The sequence below is a fragment of the Scyliorhinus torazame genome, chromosome 9 (genome assembly GCF_047496885.1).
Source record: "Scyliorhinus torazame isolate Kashiwa2021f chromosome 9, sScyTor2.1, whole genome shotgun sequence".
In the NCBI taxonomy this organism is placed as follows: Eukaryota; Metazoa; Chordata; class Chondrichthyes; order Carcharhiniformes; family Scyliorhinidae; genus Scyliorhinus; species Scyliorhinus torazame.
In genome coordinates, this window is record NC_092715.1 from 61,779,855 (window position 1) to 61,801,737 (window position 21,883).

The 21,883-nt window shown below is 45.9% G+C and overlaps 1 protein-coding gene across 7 annotated transcripts in view; it reads left to right on the plus strand.

Moving 5' to 3' along the window:
- lhfpl2b (LHFPL tetraspan subfamily member 2b) overlaps positions 1 to 21,883 on the plus strand; it is a 272,180-nt gene that overhangs the window by 123,407 nt on the left and 126,890 nt on the right. Inside the window, exon 1 of one of the 7 annotated variants that reach the window (XM_072516006.1) lies at positions 12,950 to 12,972. The exons of the other annotated variants lie outside the window; for them this stretch is intronic. The gene's annotated coding sequence lies outside the window, so the exon portion shown is untranslated. Of the gene's footprint in view, positions 1 to 12,949; positions 12,973 to 21,883 lie in introns of those variants that run through there. 7 annotated transcript variants of the gene reach the window in all.

The following is a 21,883-nucleotide window of genomic DNA, read 5'->3' on the forward strand; positions in this document are numbered from 1 at the left end:
AGGATGAGTATGAAGAATGGCCAATTTGTCATGGTCAATCTGAGCACGTGCAGCGCAATCTGCAAACATTAAGAGGAAGAGTGGCCTGTGTAGGTCCTTGCGCCTCCCAGCCTTTGATATACTCATGTTAGCATGGGGCCTTCAACACAGTAACATGTCCAAAGGCACTTCACAGGGGTGTTGTCAAGCAAAATGTGACACTGAGGTGATATTAAGACAGGTTTTGTGGCACATTTCAAAGGATGCGAGAGAGCTAGAGGCTACAAGATTTCGGGTGGAAATTCCAGAGCTTCGGGCCCAGGCTATTGATGGTGGAGTGACTGGAATTGGTAATGCGCAAGAGATAAGAACTGGAGGAGCACAGGGGTCTTGGAGGGATGTAGCACTGGAAGAGGTTACAGAGATGGGCAGAATCAAAACCATGGAGGGACTTGCAAACAAGGATAGGAATTTTAAAAACTTGCTGGACCTTGCTAAAGATGCCTATTGGTGCAATGATGAAATAAATTGGTTTAAAGGCAAGTTAGACACAGATGAGGAGGAATTTCTTCAGCCAGAGGGTGGTGAATCTGTGGAACTCTTTGCCGCAGAAGGCTGCGGAGGCCAATTCGCTGAGTATCTTTAAGACAGATAGAAAGGTTCTTGATTAATAAGGGGATCTGGGGTTATGGGGAGAAGGCAGGAGAATGGAGATGAGAAAATATCAGCCATGATTGAGTGGCAGAGCAGACTCAATGGGCCGAGTGGCCTAATTCTGCTCTTATGGTCTTATAGACACAATCATCCCTATAATCTGAACAGGCCTAGTTATAACATTGGCTTATTCAGCTTAAAACAGGCATAACCTGATCTTCTAATTGATCTATATCACGTGTTCCAAACTTATTATCAACAGGGTGCAATGGCCTGCACTATTTCAGGAACCCTTTGCATTTATTGTTAAGCACTTTCCCCCAGTTTCCCTGAACTCTCTTTCCCTTTGTGGTCTCCTGTGGAGTATCCAATGTATTTTCTGGTTCTCTGTGACTGTGTCCCAGTTTTACTTGGATGAGGTCAGAGTCCACTGTCCTAAGGACATTACAATGTCCATGCATCATGGGCAAGCTGTACAGTTTCAAAATAGAATTTCAGTGAATACGGTTAAGATCAGACCACTCTCGGGTTGTTAATTCCGGTTTAACATATTCCTGGAGGATCACATCACTTCCTGCCGCCAACTCTGCACCCAAACTACGGCCATTGGTTGCCCAATATGTCCATCTCCATGGTGTCTGCCTTTCCTGGCCAATTAGAAAAGAAACATCTTTTTTTATCCGATTGAATGATTCTTGCAGTCTTGCAAAAGAGCAGTTTGTCGCTCTTTCATATCCAATAATCAGAGTGTTCAAAGAACATGTTAAAAAGGTATCTGTATTTTTAAATGCCCCAGTATTTTTTCTCCATGGTTGCTTGTAGTAATCTTCTGGAGATTAGTCTTTTAAGTCCTGGAAACTCCAGGGTAACCTTAGAGCATTGCCAAAAGTTTGACGGTAAAAGTTGAGCAAATGAAGGACAGTGAAGTACAAGTAAGTGGAAGGCAAAGGATAGAAAAACAAAGCAGAAATGGGTGGTGGGAATGTACAATTTATGTAGAGGAAGAAAATTAATTGCACCATTTAATAAAATAAAATTTTAATATCCGTTATTTTTTGCGAGTCTATTGCCACCTTTATTTTTAAGACGTAGGAGCAGACGTTGTCCACTCGGCCCATCGAGTCTGCTCCACCATTCAATGAGATCATGAATAAATCACCAATAAATTCTGGTGGAGAGGAAACCTGAGACACTACACGTGTAGTGTCTCCCACCCGCCCTCCTCCTCTAACCTAATAATAAAGCCCATTGGTGTGAGGTAAGTGCCATATTATATTATTTTTTTTTTTTTTTTAATGTATTTATTAGCCAGATCTTGGTTGGAAGTTAGAGGGATGGCAGGGAAGGGAGTGCAATGTTCCTCCTGCAGGATGTTTGAGGTGAGGGATGCCGTTAGTGTCCCTGCTGATTTTACCTGCAGGAAGTGCAGCCATCTCCAGCTCCTCCAAGACCGAGTGAGGGAACTGGAGCTGGAGTTGGATGAACTTCGGATCATTCGGGAGGCAGAGGTGGTCATAGATAGCAGCTTCAGGGAATTAGTTACACCAAAGATTGGAGATAGATGGGTAACTGTAAGAGGGACTGGGAAGAAGCAGTCAGTGCAGGGATCCCCTGCGGTCGTTCCCCTGAGTAACAAGTATACCGCTTTGGATACTTGTTGGGGGGGGGACTTACCAGGGGTAAGCCATGGGGTACGGGCCTCTGGCACGGAGTCTGTCCCTGTTGCTCCGAAGGGAAGGGGGGAGAGGAGCAGAGCATTAGTAATTGGGGACTCGATAGTCAGGGGCACAGATAGGAGATTTTGTGGGAGCAAGAGAGACTCACGTTTGGTATGTTGCCTCCCAGGTGCAAGGGTACGTGATGTCTCGGATCGTGTTTTCCGGGGCCTTAAGGGGGAGGGGGAGCAGCCCCAAGTCGTGGTCCACATTGGCACTAACGACATAGGTAGGAAAGGGGACAAGGATGTCAGGCAGGCTTTCAGGGAGCTAGGATGGAAGCTCAGAACGAGAACAAACAGAGTTGTTATCTCTGGGTTGTTGCCCGTGCCACGTGATAATGAGATGAGGAATAGGGAGAGAGAGCAATTAAACACGTGGCTACAGGGATGGTGCAGGCGGGGGGGATTCAGATTTCTGGATAACTGGGGCTCTTTCTGGGGAAGGTGGGACCTCTACAGACAGGATGGTCTACATCTGAACCTGAGGGGCACAAATATCCCGGGGGGGAGATTTGTTAGTGCTCTTTGGGGGGGTTTAAACTAATACAGCAGGGGCATGGGAACCTGGATTGTAGTTTTAGGGTACGGGAGAATGAGAGTATAGAGGTCAGGAGCACAGATTTGACTTTGCAGGAGGGGGCCAGTGTTCAGGTAGGTGGTTTGAAGTGTGTCTACTTCAATGCCAGGAGTATACAAAATAAGGTAGGGGAACTGGCAGCATGGGTTGGTACCTGGGACTTCGATGTTGTGGCCATTTTGGAGACATGGATAGAGCAGGGACAGGAATGGATGTTGCAGGTTCCGGGGTTTAGGTGTTTTAGTAAGCTCAGAGAAGGAGGCAAAAGAGGGGGAGGTGTGGCGCTGCTAGTCAAGAGCAGTATTACGGTGGCGGAGAGGATGCTAGATGGGGACTCTTCTTCCGAGGTAGTATGGGCTGAGGTTAGAAACAGGAAAGGAGAAGTCACCCTGTTGGGAGTTTTCTATAGGCCTCCAAATAGTTCTAGGGATGTAGAGGAAAGGATGGCGAAGATGATTCTGGATAAGAGCGAAAGTAACAGGGTAGTTATTATGGGAGACTTTAACTTTCCAAATATTGACTGGAAAAGATATAGTTCGAGTACATTAGATGGGTCATTTTTTGTACAATGTGTGCAGGAGGGTTTCCTGACACAATATGTTGACAGGCCAACAAGAGGCGAGGCCACTTTGGATTTGGTATTGGGTAATGAACCAGGCCAGGTGTTCGATTTGGAGGTAGGAGAGCACTTTGGGGACAGTGACCACAATTTGGTGACATTTACGTTAGTGATGGAAAGGGATAAGTATACACCGCAGGGCAAGAGTTATAGCTGGGGGAAGGGCAATTATGATGCCATTAGACATGACTTGGGGGGGATAGGTTGGAGAAGTAGGCTGCAAGTGTTGGGCACACTGGATAAGTGGAGCTTGTTCAAGGAACAGCTACTGCGTGTTCTTGATAAATACGTACCGGTCAGGCAGGGAGGAAGGCGTCGAGTGAGGGAACCGTGGTTTACCAAGGAAGTGGAATCTCTTGTTAAGAGGAAGAAGGAGGCCTATGTGAAGATGAGGTGTGAAGTTTCAGTTGGGGCGCTTGATAGTTACAAGGTAGCGAGGAAGGATCTAAAGAGAGAGCTAAGACGAGCAAGGAGGGGACATGAGAAGTATTTGGCAGGTAGGATCAAGGAAAACCCAAAAGCTTTCTATAGGTATGTCAGGAATAAAAGAATGACTAGGGTAAGAGTAGGGCCAGTCAAGGACAGGGATGGGAAGTTGTGTGTGGAGCCTGAAGAGATAGGCGAGATACTAAATGAATATTTTTCGTCAGTATTCACTCAGGAAAAAGATAATGTTGTGGAGGAGAATGCTGAGACCCAGGCTATTAGAATAGATGGCATTGAGGTACGTAGGGAAGAGGTGTTGGCAATTCTGGACAGGCTGAAAATAGATAAGTCCCCGGGGCCTGGTGGGATTTATCCTAGGATTCTCTGGGAAGCCAGGGAAGAGATTGCTGGGCCTTTGGCTTTGATTTTTATGTGATCATTGGCTACAGGAATAGTGCCAGAGGACTGGAGGATAGCAAATGTGGTCCCTTTGTTCAAAAAGGAGAGTAGAGACAACCCTGGCAACTATAGACCGGTGAGCCTCACGTCTGTTGTGGGTAAAGTCTTGGAGGGGATTATAAGAGACAAGATTTATAATCATCTAGATAGGAATAATATGATCAGGGATAGTCAGCATGGCTTTGTGAAGGGTAGGTCATGCCTCACAAACCTTATTGAGTTCTTTGAGAAGGTGACTGAACAGGTAGACGAGGGTAGAGCAGTTGATGTGGTGTATTTGGGGCAGCACGGTAGCATTGTGGATAGCACAATTGCTTCACAGCTCCAGGGTCCCAGGTTCGATTCCCCGCTGGGTCACTGTCTGTGCAGAGTCTGCACATCCTCCCCGTGTGTGCGTGGGTTTCCTCCGGGTGCTCCGGTTTCCTCCCACAGTCCAAAGATGTGCAGGTTAGGTGGATTGGCCATGATAAATTGCCCTTAGTGTCCAAAATTGCCCTTAGTGTTACTGGGTTATGGGGATAGGGTGGAGGTGTTGACCTTGGGTAGGGTGCAGACTCGATGGGCCGAATGGCCTCCTTCTGCACTGTATTTTCTATGATTTCTATGATATGGATTTCAGTAAAGCGTTTGATAAGGTTCCCCATGGTAGGCTATTGCAGAAAATACGGAGGCTGGGGATTGAGGGTGATTTAGAGATGTGGATCAGAAATTGGCTAGCTGAAAGAAGACAGAGGGTGGTGGTTGATGGGAAATGTTCAGAATGGAGTTCAGTTACAAGTGGCGTACCACAGGGATCTGTTCTGGGGCCGTTGCTGTTTGTCATTTTTATCAATGACCTAGTGGAGGGCGCAGAAGGGTGGGTGAGTAAATTTGCAGACGACACTAAAGTCGGTGGTGTTGTCGACAGTGCGGAAGGATGTAGCAGGTTACAGAGGGACATAGATAAGCTGCAGAGCTGGGCTGAGAGGTGTCAAATGGAGTTTAATGTAGAGAAATTTGAGGTGATTCACTTTGGAAGGAATAACAGGAATGCGGAATATTTGGCTAATGGTAAATTTCTTGGAAGCGTGGATGAACAGAGGGATCTAGGTGTCCATGTACATAGATCCCTGAAAGTTGCCACCCAGGTTGATAGGGTTGTGAAGAAGGCCTATGGAGTGTTGGCCTTTATTGGTAGAGGGATTGAGTTCCGGAGTCATGAGGTCATGTTGCAGCTGTACAAAACTCTGGTACGGCCGTATTTGGAGTATTGCGTACAGTTCTGGTCACCGCATTATAGGAAGGACGTGGAAGCTTTGGAGCGGGTGCAGAGGAGATTTACCAGGATGTTGCCTGGTATGGAGGGAAAATCTTATGAGGCAAGGCTGATGGACTTGAAGTTGTTTTCGTTAGCGAGAAGAAGGTTAAGAGGAGACTTAATAGAGGCATACAAAATGATCAGGGGGTTAGATAGGGTGGACAGTGAGAGCCTTCTCCCGCGGATGGAAATGGCTAGCACGAGGGGACATAGCTTTAAACTGAGGGGTAATAGATATAGGACAGAGGTCAGAGGTAGGTTCTTTACGCAAAGAGTGGTGAGGCCGTGGAATGCCGTACCTGCAACAGTAGTGAACTCGCCAACATTGAGGGCATTTAAAAGTTTATTGGATAAGCATATGGATGATAATGGCATAGTGTAGGTTAGATGGCCTTTGTTTCGGTGCAACATCGTGGGCCGAAGGGCCTGTCCTGCGTTGTATCGTTCTATGTTCTATGTTCTATGATTGATCTGATATAATCTTCAACTTCACTTTCCTGCCTTATCCTCATAACCCTTGATTCCCTTACTAATTAAATATCTGTCTTTCTCAGCCTTGAACATAATAATCTTTTTTTATTATTGTCACAAGTAGGCTTACATTAACACTGAAATGAAGTTACTGTGAAAATCCCCTCATCGCCACACTCCGTCACCTGTTCGGGTACACTGAGGGAGAATTCAGAATGTCCAATTCACCTAACAGTGCGTCTTTCGGGACTTGTGGGAGGAAACTGGAGCACCCGGAGGAAACCCACGCAGACACGGGGAAACGTGCAGACTCCACACAGACAGTGACCCAAGCCGGGACTCGAACCTGGGAACCACAGTGCTGTGAAGCAACAGTGCTAACCATTGTGCAGCCCTCTTAACGACCCAGCCTCTACAGCCCCCTGCAGTAAAGAGTTCCAAATATTCACTAGCCTCAGAGAGAAGAGGGAAGAAGACTGCTAAATATTTCAACATAAAATGATTTTTATTATAAAATCCAAAAAAATCAGAATAATCTGTTAAAATAGCCTAGCACTTCCACATTAATAAATATCTCATCTGATTTTTAATAAAAGCAAAGCTGTGTCTGGTAGTGGTCGCACTGGCCTCGTATGCCCTCGCCTGGCCTGTCCTGCTCTGCACAGTTAACTAATCTGCATACCTTCGTTTTAACGGTGCAGAATTAAGAGCCCAAATAAGTCTGTGGTTTCAGCAATAAACTAAGCTTAACAGCATGTCCAATATTATTGTTGAGTTGCAATGCAAACTGACCAAGAATCTGTTTTTGTTAATCCCCAATTGAAATAATTGTAGTTTTCATAAACCCAGAACATTCCAGTTGTCTTGACAAGACATCGCGTTCGTGTCGTTTTTCGAGGAAAGGATTTGGAATACGCTCCATAAAATGGCAAAATATTATCATTTGAAGAATAAACAATGTAATTGAAATTGATGCAGGCATTTAACAGTCTTGCCAACAATGGCCTTGGCTGTTGGCTTCCGAATTTCTATCTTGCCCTCTGACCCTGAATGATTTTTGTCTGTAATTGAGTGCATGCTGGCGTGCCTGAAAACTTCTGGCCTGATTGGATTTGAGGCTTTGAGTGGCGTCAGTAAGTATCTATCTGCTGCTTGTGCTGAGACCAGGGCAAAAGGGGCGATGACTGAGAGGCGGCCTGTGCTGCTTGCTCTTCGGTTCATATGGGGCTGTTTAGCACAGGGCTAAATCGCTGGCTTTTAAAGCAGACCAAGGCAGGCCAGCAGCACGGTTCAATTCCCGTAACAGCCTCCCCGAACAGGTGCCGGAATGTGGCGACTAGGGGCTTTTCACAGTAACTTCATTTGAAGCCTACTTGTGACAATAAGCGATTTTCATTTCCATTTCATTTCATGTGTCACTGTGTCACGTTTTCTTCTCTTCTGAAAGCTGGACTTGCTTCCGCTGGACACCACAGTTCCACAGGTGTTGGGGTCTTGGGTGGCTGATATTTTCTCTGGCTGGCAGCTGAGAATATTTAGTTTATTAAACGGTCAATAGTTAACACATTTCGCACTAACCATTAAACAGCAAGGAAATGTCGCCATTCCATATTGGTATCAATGCGAAGCTACATCAGCTTATATTCTCACCAAAAATAACCCACGGTATCACCCCCTTGCAGATCCCTCAACAGAAATGGAGGATAAGCCTGTGAATGTGTTTTCGTGTGCAGAACTTTGTCATAGAAATGATGGCTGCCAACGCTGTACACGCACAAAATTGGGTCAGAGGTGGATTGAGATTAACCTTCCCACAGCTGCATGAACATCCGCACGAGCAGGGGTCAACAAACGCCTATCCTATTCCCAGAATAGGGAACTCCTCTTATTGTTTTGTTAAATATTGCCCGATCACCCTTTGGGTTCATGTGCTAACTCCTGGCTATTTACAAATTATACACAAACAGGGCTAATTTGGCTGTACTTGCCAATGGACTGGTAGTTAAAATCATCCCCTATTACTAGCCTGTCCTGTTAGCCGCCAGGAACCCCTCGATCATAATGTTAACCCCCTCCCACAGAGCGGTGGCAGGGGCACTGTCCCAGAGTAGGCAGCCGGTGTCCTTTTTAATTTGTGTCTGAAAATTGGCCCCATCGGGAGCCAACTACAACCTTTACTCGGAAAACTGAATGAGAAGCGACAGTCAATTCTCCACCAGGCCAGCACACCGAGTAAGCAGCTCAGGGGCAGCAGAGGCTCCATAAAGCATTTCCATTTTGCTTTAACTTCCCTCCTGGACCCCGCAGGAGCCATCGAGGCCTTTCCTGATGTGATCTGCTGCCCCCACCGCCCCCCCCGACCCCGGCTTCCCGACAAATTTGCATCTGGAATAGATGGGAAGTCAGCTGTTGGAATTTAAAACAAAGACCGGCGTTTAAAGGAGCGGGGGTTGAATTATCACAGCGACACAATCCCCACCAGAATCCAGTCCAAGTCATTATCCCCTCCCTTCTCCCATGGTGATTCTAAAGATGTGCAGGTTAGGTGGATTGGCAATGCTAAATTGCCCCTTAGTGTCCAACAGTTAGGTGGGGTTACAGGGATAAGGCAGGGCAGTGGGCCTAGGTATGGTGCTCTTTCAGAAGAAAACATAGAATCCCTACATAGAAATCATAGAACCAACCTCCGAAAGTACACCTTCCCCAGGTCCACTGCCCCGCCCTATCCCCGTAACCCTACCTAATCTTTGGACACTGAGGGGCAAATTACCAGGTCCAATCCACCTAACCTACACATCTCTGGAGTGTGGGAGGAAACCGGAGCACCAGGAGGAAATCCACACAGACACCCAAGGACAGAATCAAACCCGCGTCCCTGGTGCTGTGAGGCAGCAGTGTTAACCACTGTGCCACCATGCTGCCCACATGCACTGTAGAGGTTCTATGATTCCGCAGTGTACATGTATCATGAGGACACAGTTCTGTTAATTCTGTCCACTTATTGTACAATTGTTCCTATTATCTCTACAGTTTCTGGTTTTATACTAAACTCTGACTTGAAGTTGTTTTCGTTAGCGAGAAGAAGGTTAAGAGGAGACTTAATAGAGGCATACAAAATGATCAGGGGGTTAGATAGGGTGGACAGTGAGAGCCTTCTCCCGCGGATGGAAATGGCTAGCACGAGGGGACATAGCTTTAAACTGAGGGGTAATAGATATAGGACAGAGGTCAGAGGTAGGTTCTTTACGCAAAGAGTGGTGAGGCCGTGGAATGCCGTACCTGCAACAGTAGTGAACTCGCCAACATTGAGGGCATTTAAAAGTTTATTGGATAAGCATATGGATGATAATGGCATAGTGTAGGTTAGATGGCCTTTGTTTCGGTGCAACATCGTGGGCCGAAGGGCCTGTCCTGCGTTGTATCGTTCTATGTTCTATGTTCTATGATTGATCTGATATAATCTTCAACTTCACTTTCCTGCCTTATCCTCATAACCCTTGATTCCCTTACTAATTAAATATCTGTCTTTCTCAGCCTTGAACATAATAATCTTTTTTTATTATTGTCACAAGTAGGCTTACATTAACACTGAAATGAAGTTACTGTGAAAATCCCCTCATCGCCACACTCCGTCACCTGTTCGGGTACACTGAGGGAGAATTCAGAATGTCCAATTCACCTAACAGTGCGTCTTTCGGGACTTGTGGGAGGAAACTGGAGCACCCGGAGGAAACCCACGCAGACACGGGGAAACGTGCAGACTCCACACAGACAGTGACCCAAGCCGGGACTCGAACCTGGGAACCACAGTGCTGTGAAGCAACAGTGCTAACCATTGTGCAGCCCTCTTAACGACCCAGCCTCTACAGCCCCCTGCAGTAAAGAGTTCCAAATATTCACTAGCCTCAGAGAGAAGAGGGAAGAAGACTGCTAAATATTTCAACATAAAATGATTTTTATTATAAAATCCAAAAAAATCAGAATAATCTGTTAAAATAGCCTAGCACTTCCACATTAATAAATATCTCATCTGATTTTTAATAAAAGCAAAGCTGTGTCTGGTAGTGGTCGCACTGGCCTCGTATGCCCTCGCCTGGCCTGTCCTGCTCTGCACAGTTAACTAATCTGCATACCTTCGTTTTAACGGTGCAGAATTAAGAGCCCAAATAAGTCTGTGGTTTCAGCAATAAACTAAGCTTAACAGCATGTCCAATATTATTGTTGAGTTGCAATGCAAACTGACCAAGAATCTGTTTTTGTTAATCCCCAATTGAAATAATTGTAGTTTTCATAAACCCAGAACATTCCAGTTGTCTTGACAAGACATCGCGTTCGTGTCGTTTTTCGAGGAAAGGATTTGGAATACGCTCCATAAAATGGCAAAATATTATCATTTGAAGAATAAACAATGTAATTGAAATTGATGCAGGCATTTAACAGTCTTGCCAACAATGGCCTTGGCTGTTGGCTTCCGAATTTCTATCTTGCCCTCTGACCCTGAATGATTTTTGTCTGTAATTGAGTGCATGCTGGCGTGCCTGAAAACTTCTGGCCTGATTGGATTTGAGGCTTTGAGTGGCGTCAGTAAGTATCTATCTGCTGCTTGTGCTGAGACCAGGGCAAAAGGGGCGATGACTGAGAGGCGGCCTGTGCTGCTTGCTCTTCGGTTCATATGGGGCTGTTTAGCACAGGGCTAAATCGCTGGCTTTTAAAGCAGACCAAGGCAGGCCAGCAGCACGGTTCAATTCCCGTAACAGCCTCCCCGAACAGGTGCCGGAATGTGGCGACTAGGGGCTTTTCACAGTAACTTCATTTGAAGCCTACTTGTGACAATAAGCGATTTTCATTTCCATTTCATTTCATGTGTCACTGTGTCACGTTTTCTTCTCTTCTGAAAGCTGGACTTGCTTCCGCTGGACACCACAGTTCCACAGGTGTTGGGGTCTTGGGTGGCTGATATTTTCTCTGGCTGGCAGCTGAGAATATTTAGTTTATTAAACGGTCAATAGTTAACACATTTCGCACTAACCATTAAACAGCAAGGAAATGTCGCCATTCCATATTGGTATCAATGCGAAGCTACATCAGCTTATATTCTCACCAAAAATAACCCACGGTATCACCCCCTTGCAGATCCCTCAACAGAAATGGAGGATAAGCCTGTGAATGTGTTTTCGTGTGCAGAACTTTGTCATAGAAATGATGGCTGCCAACGCTGTACACGCACAAAATTGGGTCAGAGGTGGATTGAGATTAACCTTCCCACAGCTGCATGAACATCCGCACGAGCAGGGGTCAACAAACGCCTATCCTATTCCCAGAATAGGGAACTCCTCTTATTGTTTTGTTAAATATTGCCCGATCACCCTTTGGGTTCATGTGCTAACTCCTGGCTATTTACAAATTATACACAAACAGGGCTAATTTGGCTGTACTTGCCAATGGACTGGTAGTTAAAATCATCCCCTATTACTAGCCTGTCCTGTTAGCCGCCAGGAACCCCTCGATCATAATGTTAACCCCCTCCCACAGAGCGGTGGCAGGGGCACTGTCCCAGAGTAGGCAGCCGGTGTCCTTTTTAATTTGTGTCTGAAAATTGGCCCCATCGGGAGCCAACTACAACCTTTACTCGGAAAACTGAATGAGAAGCGACAGTCAATTCTCCACCAGGCCAGCACACCGAGTAAGCAGCTCAGGGGCAGCAGAGGCTCCATAAAGCATTTCCATTTTGCTTTAACTTCCCTCCTGGACCCCGCAGGAGCCATCGAGGCCTTTCCTGATGTGATCTGCTGCCCCCACCGCCCCCCCCGACCCCGGCTTCCCGACAAATTTGCATCTGGAATAGATGGGAAGTCAGCTGTTGGAATTTAAAACAAAGACCGGCGTTTAAAGGAGCGGGGGTTGAATTATCACAGCGACACAATCCCCACCAGAATCCAGTCCAAGTCATTATCCCCTCCCTTCTCCCATGGTGATTCTAAAGATGTGCAGGTTAGGTGGATTGGCAATGCTAAATTGCCCCTTAGTGTCCAACAGTTAGGTGGGGTTACAGGGATAAGGCAGGGCAGTGGGCCTAGGTATGGTGCTCTTTCAGAAGAAAACATAGAATCCCTACATAGAAATCATAGAACCAACCTCCGAAAGTACACCTTCCCCAGGTCCACTGCCCCGCCCTATCCCCGTAACCCTACCTAATCTTTGGACACTGAGGGGCAAATTACCAGGTCCAATCCACCTAACCTACACATCTCTGGAGTGTGGGAGGAAACCGGAGCACCAGGAGGAAATCCACACAGACACCCAAGGACAGAATCAAACCCGCGTCCCTGGTGCTGTGAGGCAGCAGTGTTAACCACTGTGCCACCATGCTGCCCACATGCACTGTAGAGGTTCTATGATTCCGCAGTGTACATGTATCATGAGGACACAGTTCTGTTAATTCTGTCCACTTATTGTACAATTGTTCCTATTATCTCTACAGTTTCTGGTTTTATACTAAACTCTGCAAATCAACTCTGTGCCTCAGCGGCTTGACAATAAGTTTATGCTGTACTAATCCTGCCTGGCCTCTTGTTCCCACTCCTACACCATCTGCTCCAGTGGTTGCACCGTCAGCACAGTCACACATTTGTTTAGCACTCATTGGCATAACAACAATGACGAATTATCATTGAGCACTTGTTCACACAGCCAGTAATCCCATTCAAGGCTGGGTCAGTGGAGAAAGGCAAAGTTTCTCGGCTGCTTGACTGAGCAGAGTTGGCCATAAAGGGGTAAGTGGATTGTAGCCTTTAAGTATTTGGTGCTGCACCTGAAATAGGTTTATTTGTGACAAGGGGTTTAGAAACAATCTGATTAACAGATGTGCAGAGGAAATTTTCAGATGGCTGGATTGGTGTGAAAAGGTAACCTGAGAGGCTGGTTCTTTACTGAAAGTTGATTGATGGGCCCTGGCTAACGGTTTGTGGCAGCTGGTCATCACGTTGGCAGCGTGACAGTCGGACTTTTACACTCACCATCTGGAGAGTACTGTGAAAACACCATTGCTAATACTCACCAGCCAACAGCTTGCACATTGTAGAAGCCCTACAGAATTTGGTTAAAGCAAAACAGAGCAGCTGGGCTCGTTGCAGGGTTGTCAAATGCCAGTAAGTGCTTGCTAGAGCAAACACTGAATAAGATGTTTCTGCTTTCTCCCAGTACTACTGAGAAAATCTTTATTCCCTTCAGAATTGTGGAGCCTGCTGTGATAAATGAGATAGCCTAGGTTGTCAGCTCTTGATGTGCTTTGTGTACTGAGAAGACTTTCTCCTTTGCGACCATGCATTGACTGGGGTGGATTTGCGGGTTAGGTTGGAAAACAGAGTGAGTACTCTGTGGTCAGTATACTGTGATTATACTTTAAGCCAATCCCCACCCACTTCTGGGGATATATCCAGGGCTTCAGTAATGCAATGGGTTGAATTTTGCTGTCGGTGAAGTGGCAATCTACCCACAAAGATCTAGCAAGTTCTATGGCATGGCTTTCCCCCTCCCCGGTGTTAGTTTGAATCTGACACCAAGTTAAGGGAATCTTCATACATCTCCATGAGGGATGTCATCAAACAAGGTTAGCAGCCAATCATTTTAAAATATGCTCACAGTCAGCGAATCAGGAAGTAGTATGCATTAATTTTCCTTCACTTTTAACTACATTTTTGAGAGAGAAATAAGTTATTATGTTCTACACACAGAACTAAGGTAGAAGCTGGAACATCATTAGCTGTAAAATAATTTTTTTTAAATGTGTAATTTTTATCATAATGGGGGAATTTGGCATTCCACAAATATAGGGCGAGATTCTCGGAGCTTCTCGGCGGCAGGAGGCGGCGCATCAATGGTCAGCAGCGGGATCTCTGGTCCCGCCACTGTCGGTGGGATTTCCCATTGAATCCACCCCACACTGCCGGGAACCCCAGGGCAAAGGGGTTCTATCTATCTATCGATCCAAGGGTGCGTCGTCGGCAGGACCAGACAATCCCGCTGGCGTGAACAACTGGAAGAGCTCTGCTTTTCAGGACCAGAACTGTTTTTCAGAAATAGTTACAATCTTGGGTGTAAAACCCCCAGTTATACCTCATTCAACAAAGTGTAACTCTTTCAAAGGTTTTGGCAGAGAAACAAGGAGCGTACAAAGCCAAATGTTTGCTCGTTCGGTGATTTTTAATTGATTGTAGCCTGGGTGACTTTAGCAGTGCACTCCTACGGGAAAGTGCAGAATCACTGACAACCTCTGGATTTCCACATTTAACATTGCGCGTGTAGACCCTAGACATTGCTGTCAGTTTCAGTGGAATAGGGACGGTGAAGGCTAACAATTTCAATCTGAGTCATTAGTACCACAAAATCTGAGCCTTTGACTCGTTTGTAAATAAAATCTCGAAGGATTAGTGAGTATTTTAAGAACTGTTTTATATTTTAAAAAACATTAATTGTCAGCATAACAACTTAAAATCATAATTGTGTTACTCAAAAAAGTTGAGGATATTGTCAATATAAATTGGCTGCTGTGGTTTTGATCCTGCAAAAGTCACCACATTTCAGAAAATTACTCAATTGACTTAAAATGCTTTGGGTGTCCCAGGGTCATGAAAGGTGCTATTCTTTCTTCCCAATTAAGGGGCAATTTAGCATGGCCAATCCACCTATCCTGCACATCTTTGGGTTGTGGGGGACAGACCCACGCAGACACGGGGAGAATGTGCAAACTCCACACAGACAGTGACCCAGGGCCGGGATCGAACCTGGGTCCTCGCCGCCGTGAGGCAGCAGTGCTAATCAGTGCGCCACTGTGCCGCCCTATGAAAGATGATATTGAAAGACTTTAATATAGCTTTGCAATGTTCTATTTGACATTCTAATCCTTTGATTTGTATGGAGATCTTTCTCCACCCAGTACGTTATAATTTTACATCTCACAGGACATCTGAGTGGAGAAGCTTGGAAAGACAAGTTTTCATCCTTTATTTCTGGAAGGGTGGTATTTTGCATGAAAACGTGCAATTGTATTTTTTTCAGTTGCTCTGTCGTCATGGGAAAAGATTCACTCTCGATGTAGTTTACAAAGCAAGGCTTTGTTACATCTGGAACATGGAGAAGAATGTGTGTTTTTCATTTATGAGCTCATACATGCATTTTTCAAACATGTTATCATGTCTCTCTAATAAATGAATTGATTTGATACAAATATTTCTTGTCTTAAGCTACTAACACTCTTGTAGGACTCTCCTTGGAGAGTTCCACGAATGCCCTGGTTACGCATCTGTCAAGTGGGTGTTAGATACATCATCAGAGATAGAAAGACATTCAAACTTTCTGGTCTAAACAGACCATTGTTTGCTAGTCCTAGGTGGTCCTTTTGTTACATCTGGCGGAGCTTAACATAAAGCAGGGTTTAGATGAGATATTTCTGCTAAGTGGGTGGTGATCTCTGAGGATTAATAATGTACTGATAGTTTGGACTGAAACAAGTCAACTTAGTTTGCAGGATCATTATGTATTTCCGTAAGTAATTACTGGAGCAGCAAGTGCCTGGTAAATATCATACATCTTTGTCCTTTGCAAGGACCTATGCTCATATTTTCCACTTTGAATAGAATGATGTGCTTGTTCTAGTCTGGGGTTTATGTGCCTGTTTCCTTGAATTAAAGAGCTTTAGTCATCAAATTCCCATGGCATTGCAACATGGACAGTGCAGTCTTCAGGCAAAGGGGATTAGAAGGTGATGGATAATGGGTGCAGGGCATGCAGACATCAATCAGATCCCATTTTCCAGTTGTATGTTCGACCCATACTTTTATGCAATACTATGATAAATTGTATATCAATTTGGGAAGCAGAAAAAAAATCAGTGTGCTGCAGATGCTCTGCAAAACAGATTGAGGAGCTGATAGACACAATAACTGAGGCGTCACAATGCCATCACTGGTGGGAGGGTATAAGTACAGTGACAAGTTTATGTAGACTTATTCCATTAATAAATTTGAACAGAGGAATTTATGATGCTGAAAGTAGAAAGTGTGTGCAAAGTAAGATTTTAACGTTGTATTTAATGGTCATTCACCATTTTGTTAGCTTGCTTTTAAATTGAAAGACATTTGAGGAAATCAACTCCTCTTGGTGACTGACTGGTTTTCCTTGGATTTCCCCTCCACCTTCTCCAATTTGCAACTCCTCTCCAGTGCCAAACCTAATCCTGGATAATTAGTTGCTAATCCAGTGAGCCATCAGGGGAGACTTTCTCTGGGTTTGTTTTGTTCTGTGTCATTAGGCGGAACAACTCTGTGTTGGAAGAGCTCCTTCCTGAGGGAAGAAAGTTCTCTGGGCAAGACGTAGAATGAGTAGCTGCAGTTAACCAGTCTCTGAATCTAATTGCCGGAAAACATGGCAAAGCCCAGCCTTTTTCCACAGTGTCAGCCGGCGGAGGAATTATCATAAGATTTTTGACAGAACTCAGCATCTAATGAGAGAAAGCAGAAGGTAACTCAAATAGGAAAATGTAAATGCTAGGAACAGTCTGGTTTGTTGCCTGTTACATTTTGCCAAATAATTACATCACAGAAACAGGCCATTTGGTCTAACAGAGTTTGACATCCAAATGAGCCTCCTCCTACCTGTTTTGTCTAAACTCATTCCTTCATTTTTATCTGAATTTCCCTTAAATACGTTTATACAAGTCACCTCAACTATTCAGTGTGCTAGTGAGTTCCACATTCTAATTACCCACTGGGTAAAGATGTTGCTCCTGAATTCCCTACTGGATTTATTTCTTATATTTAATGCCCTTAGTTTGGTGTTTCCAGCAAGACACCTTCCCGATGTCTATCCTGCCTGCCCTTTACAATTATAGAGACCTCAATCAGATCACTCCACAGTCTCTTTCTGAGAAAGAAGTTCTGATTCCCTGAGGTGCATAACCACTGTTCTGGTGTCATTCCAGTAAATGTTTTTTACACTTTTTGTGCTAATACCTGAATATATATACTTTTTACGACAGGGAGAACAGAACTGTTCACAAAACTCTACAAGTGTGGTCTAAATAAGAATCTAGGTTTAGCATAATTTCATGGAATCATTAAATAAGACAGCACTGAAGGAGACCATTTCAGCCCATCTAATTTGTGACACTCTTTCAACAAGCAATGCAGTTGGTCTCATTCCTCCACACTTATATCTCTGCATTTTTTATTCTTCAACTATTTACCCAGTTCGTGTGAAGGTTACTATTGGATCTGCAGTAGTGGCTCTGCTACTTTTTTCCTTACAGCCTTTAATATGCATATATGCAAACCAGGCACTTTATCCATTCCTCAGTCTGATTACCTCCCATCTTAAATACCTTAGAGTTCGAATGTCCTGTCCTTCATGTTGGTCTCCCTGGTAAGTACCAAGGCAAAGTAGTTATTGAATATCTCTGCCGTCATTACCTATGAGTTTGAATGTATCGCTTAGTGGCCCTTTCCTATCCAGATTTTTGTTTTCTAACTTGTGCCTATAAAATACTTTACTGTATCTTTTTATATCCTGTTACAAATAAGTTTTGCAGTTTTTTTGGTTTTCCCAATTGTTTATTTGACCTCTTCCCAAACCCTTTTGTATCCCCTTTTGTCATCCTGTCCTTTGTCTCTGTACTAAGTGTGTTTTTTCAGCTTCAATTTTGCTCTTATTGCTTTATTCATCCTTACATCAGAAGTTTGCTTTTACTTTTTAAAAAATAAATTTAGAGTACCCAATTTTTTTCTTCTCCCAATTAAGGGGCAATTTAGCGTGGCCAATCCACCTTCCCTGCACGTCTTTGGGTTGTGGGGGTGAGACCCATTCAGGCATGGGGAGAATGTGCAAACTCCAGACGGACAGTGACCCGGGGCTCGGATCGAACCTGGGACCTCCGCACCATGAGGCAGCAATGCTAACCACTGCGCCACCGTGCCGCCCTGAGGTTTGCTCTTAATTAACCTAATTTAAAAATCCAAATTGCGCTCAATCATTGATCTGTTTCTTCCTAATACTGCAAAGGATATTTCACGTTCTGTAATAATCTTTGAGGCTTTTATCCAATGGTTCAAGCACTCAAGCTCAGCAGACGTAAGAGGTGATTTTGATGTCCTCAAACAGGTTGGTGAAAGTGTGGACTGGACAGCCTGTAGAGTGGATAGCATAAATAGATTCAAGAGGTGCTGGATAGTATTTTTTCAATTAATTAAAGTTTAGGACTATGAGAACAGAAAGTATGGACGGGTGACTGGTCCCATTGGCAGGATCTTCCAGTCGTCGTCCCCCCACCTCCGAACAAAATGCAGGGGTGCAGGATCCCGCTGTCAGATTTGTGTTGATCTTTGGGATTGAGACTGGCCAGACAGATGCAGCAAAATGTCAATTCCTATGTTACTGGAATTAATCAAATGTACCATATCACATTAAATAAAATTATGATAATTGACTCATTTTCCCTGCTAGTTTAATAAAGAATAGCATATATGTTTCATAAACATAGAACTTATGAATTTAGAAATAGTGGGGGCGCGATTCTCCACTCCCACGCCGGTTGGGAGAATCGCCTGGGCCGCCAAAATTTCCGGGGACGCCGGTCCGACGCCCTCCCGCGATTCCCCCAAGCGGCGGTAACGGCCCGGTCGAGTTTCGCGGGCCGCAGGCCGGAGAATCGCCAGAGACACCGAAAATGGCGATTCTCCGGCACCCCCGCTATTCTGAGGCCCGGATGGGCCGAGCGGCCAGGCCAAAACGGCGGGTTCCCCCCAACGCCGTCCACACCTGGTCGCTACAGTCGTGGGCGGTGCGTGAACGCTGGGGGGGCGGCCTGTGGGGCGGCGAGGGGGGATCCTGCACCTTAAATGTGGGGTGGCCCGCGATCGGTGCCCACCGATCGTCGGGCCGTCCTCTCCGAAGGAGGACCTCCTTCCTTCCGCGGCCCCATAAGATCCGTCCCCCATCTTCTTGCGGGGTGGATTTGGACAGGACGGCAACCACGCATGCGCGGGTTGGCGCCGGCCAACCCGCGCATGCGCGGATGACGTCCGTTATGCGGCGCCGCTTTTACGCGGGCGACAAAGCCTGGCGCGGGTAGATGACGCGGCCCCGATCCTGGCCCATTGCCAGGGCCTGAATCGGTCGGGACCAGGGCCGTTCCGTGCCGTCGTGAACCTCGACGGCGTTCACGACGGCGCAGCCACTTCAGCGTGGGGGTGGAGAATCCCGCCCCATCTTTCAGAAAGTATGTTTCGCAATGTCACTGTTTTGCCTCAACCTTTAGCAGTCAACCCACTGGCCATTACCCCAAAGTAAAAGTGACTGCGGCACCAGGATTTGCATGTAATCACTCCAGTCAATGCAACTGCCTTTCTCAGTCTCACTGTGTTGTAGGTGAACTCCTGCTCTTTAGCATAGATGAAACGGCTCAATCCAGCTATATGGTCCGTATCACACAGTATCACAGCTCTGCCACAAACTCGAGATAAGGAGCTGCCCTCAAGTGCCGAAAGCCAAGAAAATAAATATAATGAGGTTGGACCAGTCGAGAGGAAAGGTGGCAGATGAGAAATGGATTGAAAAGCAAGTCATGAAATGAAATGCACAAATATTTGGTTTTGCAGCTGCTGCCTTCTCTCTACCTCCCCAATGAAGAAACTCCACAGAATATGATGAGTTATTTTGACGTGTTTTGGGGTAATTTTCCCCACTGCATTCTGCTCCCCATACCTGATTGGTTCCCTGTTTTCAAGTACTGTCCCTCTCTCTTTCAAAACTCGCCAACATCGCCCTCGCCTTAAAAAAAAGTCCAACTTTGACATTGGTTCCAGGCAAGCTCACAATCCATCCTTCCTCTCCAAAGTTCTTGAATGAGTCTGTCACCTCCCAGACCCATACATCTCTCCTGTGGCGCCATGTTTGAATATCTCCAACCACCAATGTCTCAAGTGCAGAAAGGACGGGTAAACTGCTGACCTTGTCAGTGATGCTCCAAAAACAAATTTAAAAAAAAAAGACTATTAAAAAGACCCATGGCAATCAATCAGCCTTAACCAAAGTTGCAAATTACATCGGCTGTGACTGTAACTGTGGTGGATTACTCCTTGTATTCCCCAAATTCTCTTCATGGTTAACCACACCAATCTTCGTCAACATCTCTTACCAATCCAATCATAACCAGAGCATGACCAGGAATGGCTTCTCTGCAATGTGACTTCTAAAATCAGTCCTTACCCTCTTTTCTTTCCTAATGTACATGCTTCCCCTCAGCAATATCATCTATAAACAAGGGCCAACTTCAATGTACAGTGACGACACCCAAGATTCTCCAACACCTCTCATGAACTACCCACCAATCTGTGTTGTTAGCCTACTTGCCTGCTCATCTGATATCCATCTAGGACAACCCCCGATTTCCAATTGTTAAAACCTTTTTAAGACTAGAGCCATTGGGCAGCATTCTTGTGGAGGAGGTTGAGAAGGATATTCCCCAACTCAGCAGATCTGTCTCCTTTCAAAAGGGCCATAGCCACTAAAGTTTCATTCCGGGGAGGCAGGGCAGGTTAAGAGTCCGGCTGGCTTCCTCCAGAGGCAGGCGTGGGGTGGCAACAGAGGCGGACAGATGGTGAGGCCAGCAAGTTGGAGCGCCCACCTATAGGATCTGGGTCATAAGCTTTAACTCAATTGGGAGAGCTGGTCTAAACGGGACTTCCACTTCCCACTAGCTACAAGACCACACTTGGTACAAGTGTGTTGTCACAAGCTTCATAGAATTTACCAAGTTTTTAAAAAATATATATTTATTCAAATTTTCAACAGTTTTCAATAAAACATTCCAAGGACTTCCGGGTGCGGCTATGCAGAGCTAGGTCGCACATTCGGCAGCTCCTGCTTGGAACGGACTTTTGGGCTCTTTTACAGGGCCCCCACGGCATTTGTTTGACATTTCCCGGTGTGGGAAGAAGGCGGCAATATTCCCCCGACAGTGTCCCCCAGGAAGGGTATGTCTCTTGGTTGCCAGACACACGCAGAAACAGTGAAAGATTTGGCTGCAACTACAGGATAAACAGGGCCTCTTCCAGCATGCAGGCGGGGGAAGGGCAAGCTTAAAGCTGCAAGCTGACCTGAGGGCCTGTATCAAAGGTGAATTCTAGCAGCAGAGGGAACAACTGTGAAAAGACCTCATCAAGGCCACTGAAGGGACTTCCGGTTGCGGTGAGGATGAGCTAGCCGCACGCTTCGGCGGCTCCAGCTCCGACGGACCTTCGGGCTCTTTTAAGAGCCCCAACGGGGAATTTTTCGACGACGCAACCCGGTGTGGGGCGTGTGAGAAGGGAGTCCCCCCCAAACGAAGGAGGAAAAAACCGGCGGCGGCGGCTGCAGCGCGAGGAATCGTCGACCAAAGGGTCAGAAAGAGAGAAGTACAAGATGGCGGCGGAGAAAGCGCAGGCGACATGGGGGCCTGAGCATGAAATTGTGAGACGGTGCGTGGAGCTGCTGAAGAGGGAGGTGCTGACCCCGTTGCTACAGGCAATTGAGGGGCTCAAGGAGACATTAAAGACCCAGGAGACAGAGCTCCGCGTGGTGGAGCAGAAGGTGACAGATATTGAGGACGAGATCCTGGGCCTGGCGGTTAAGACACAGACGCACGAGGCACTT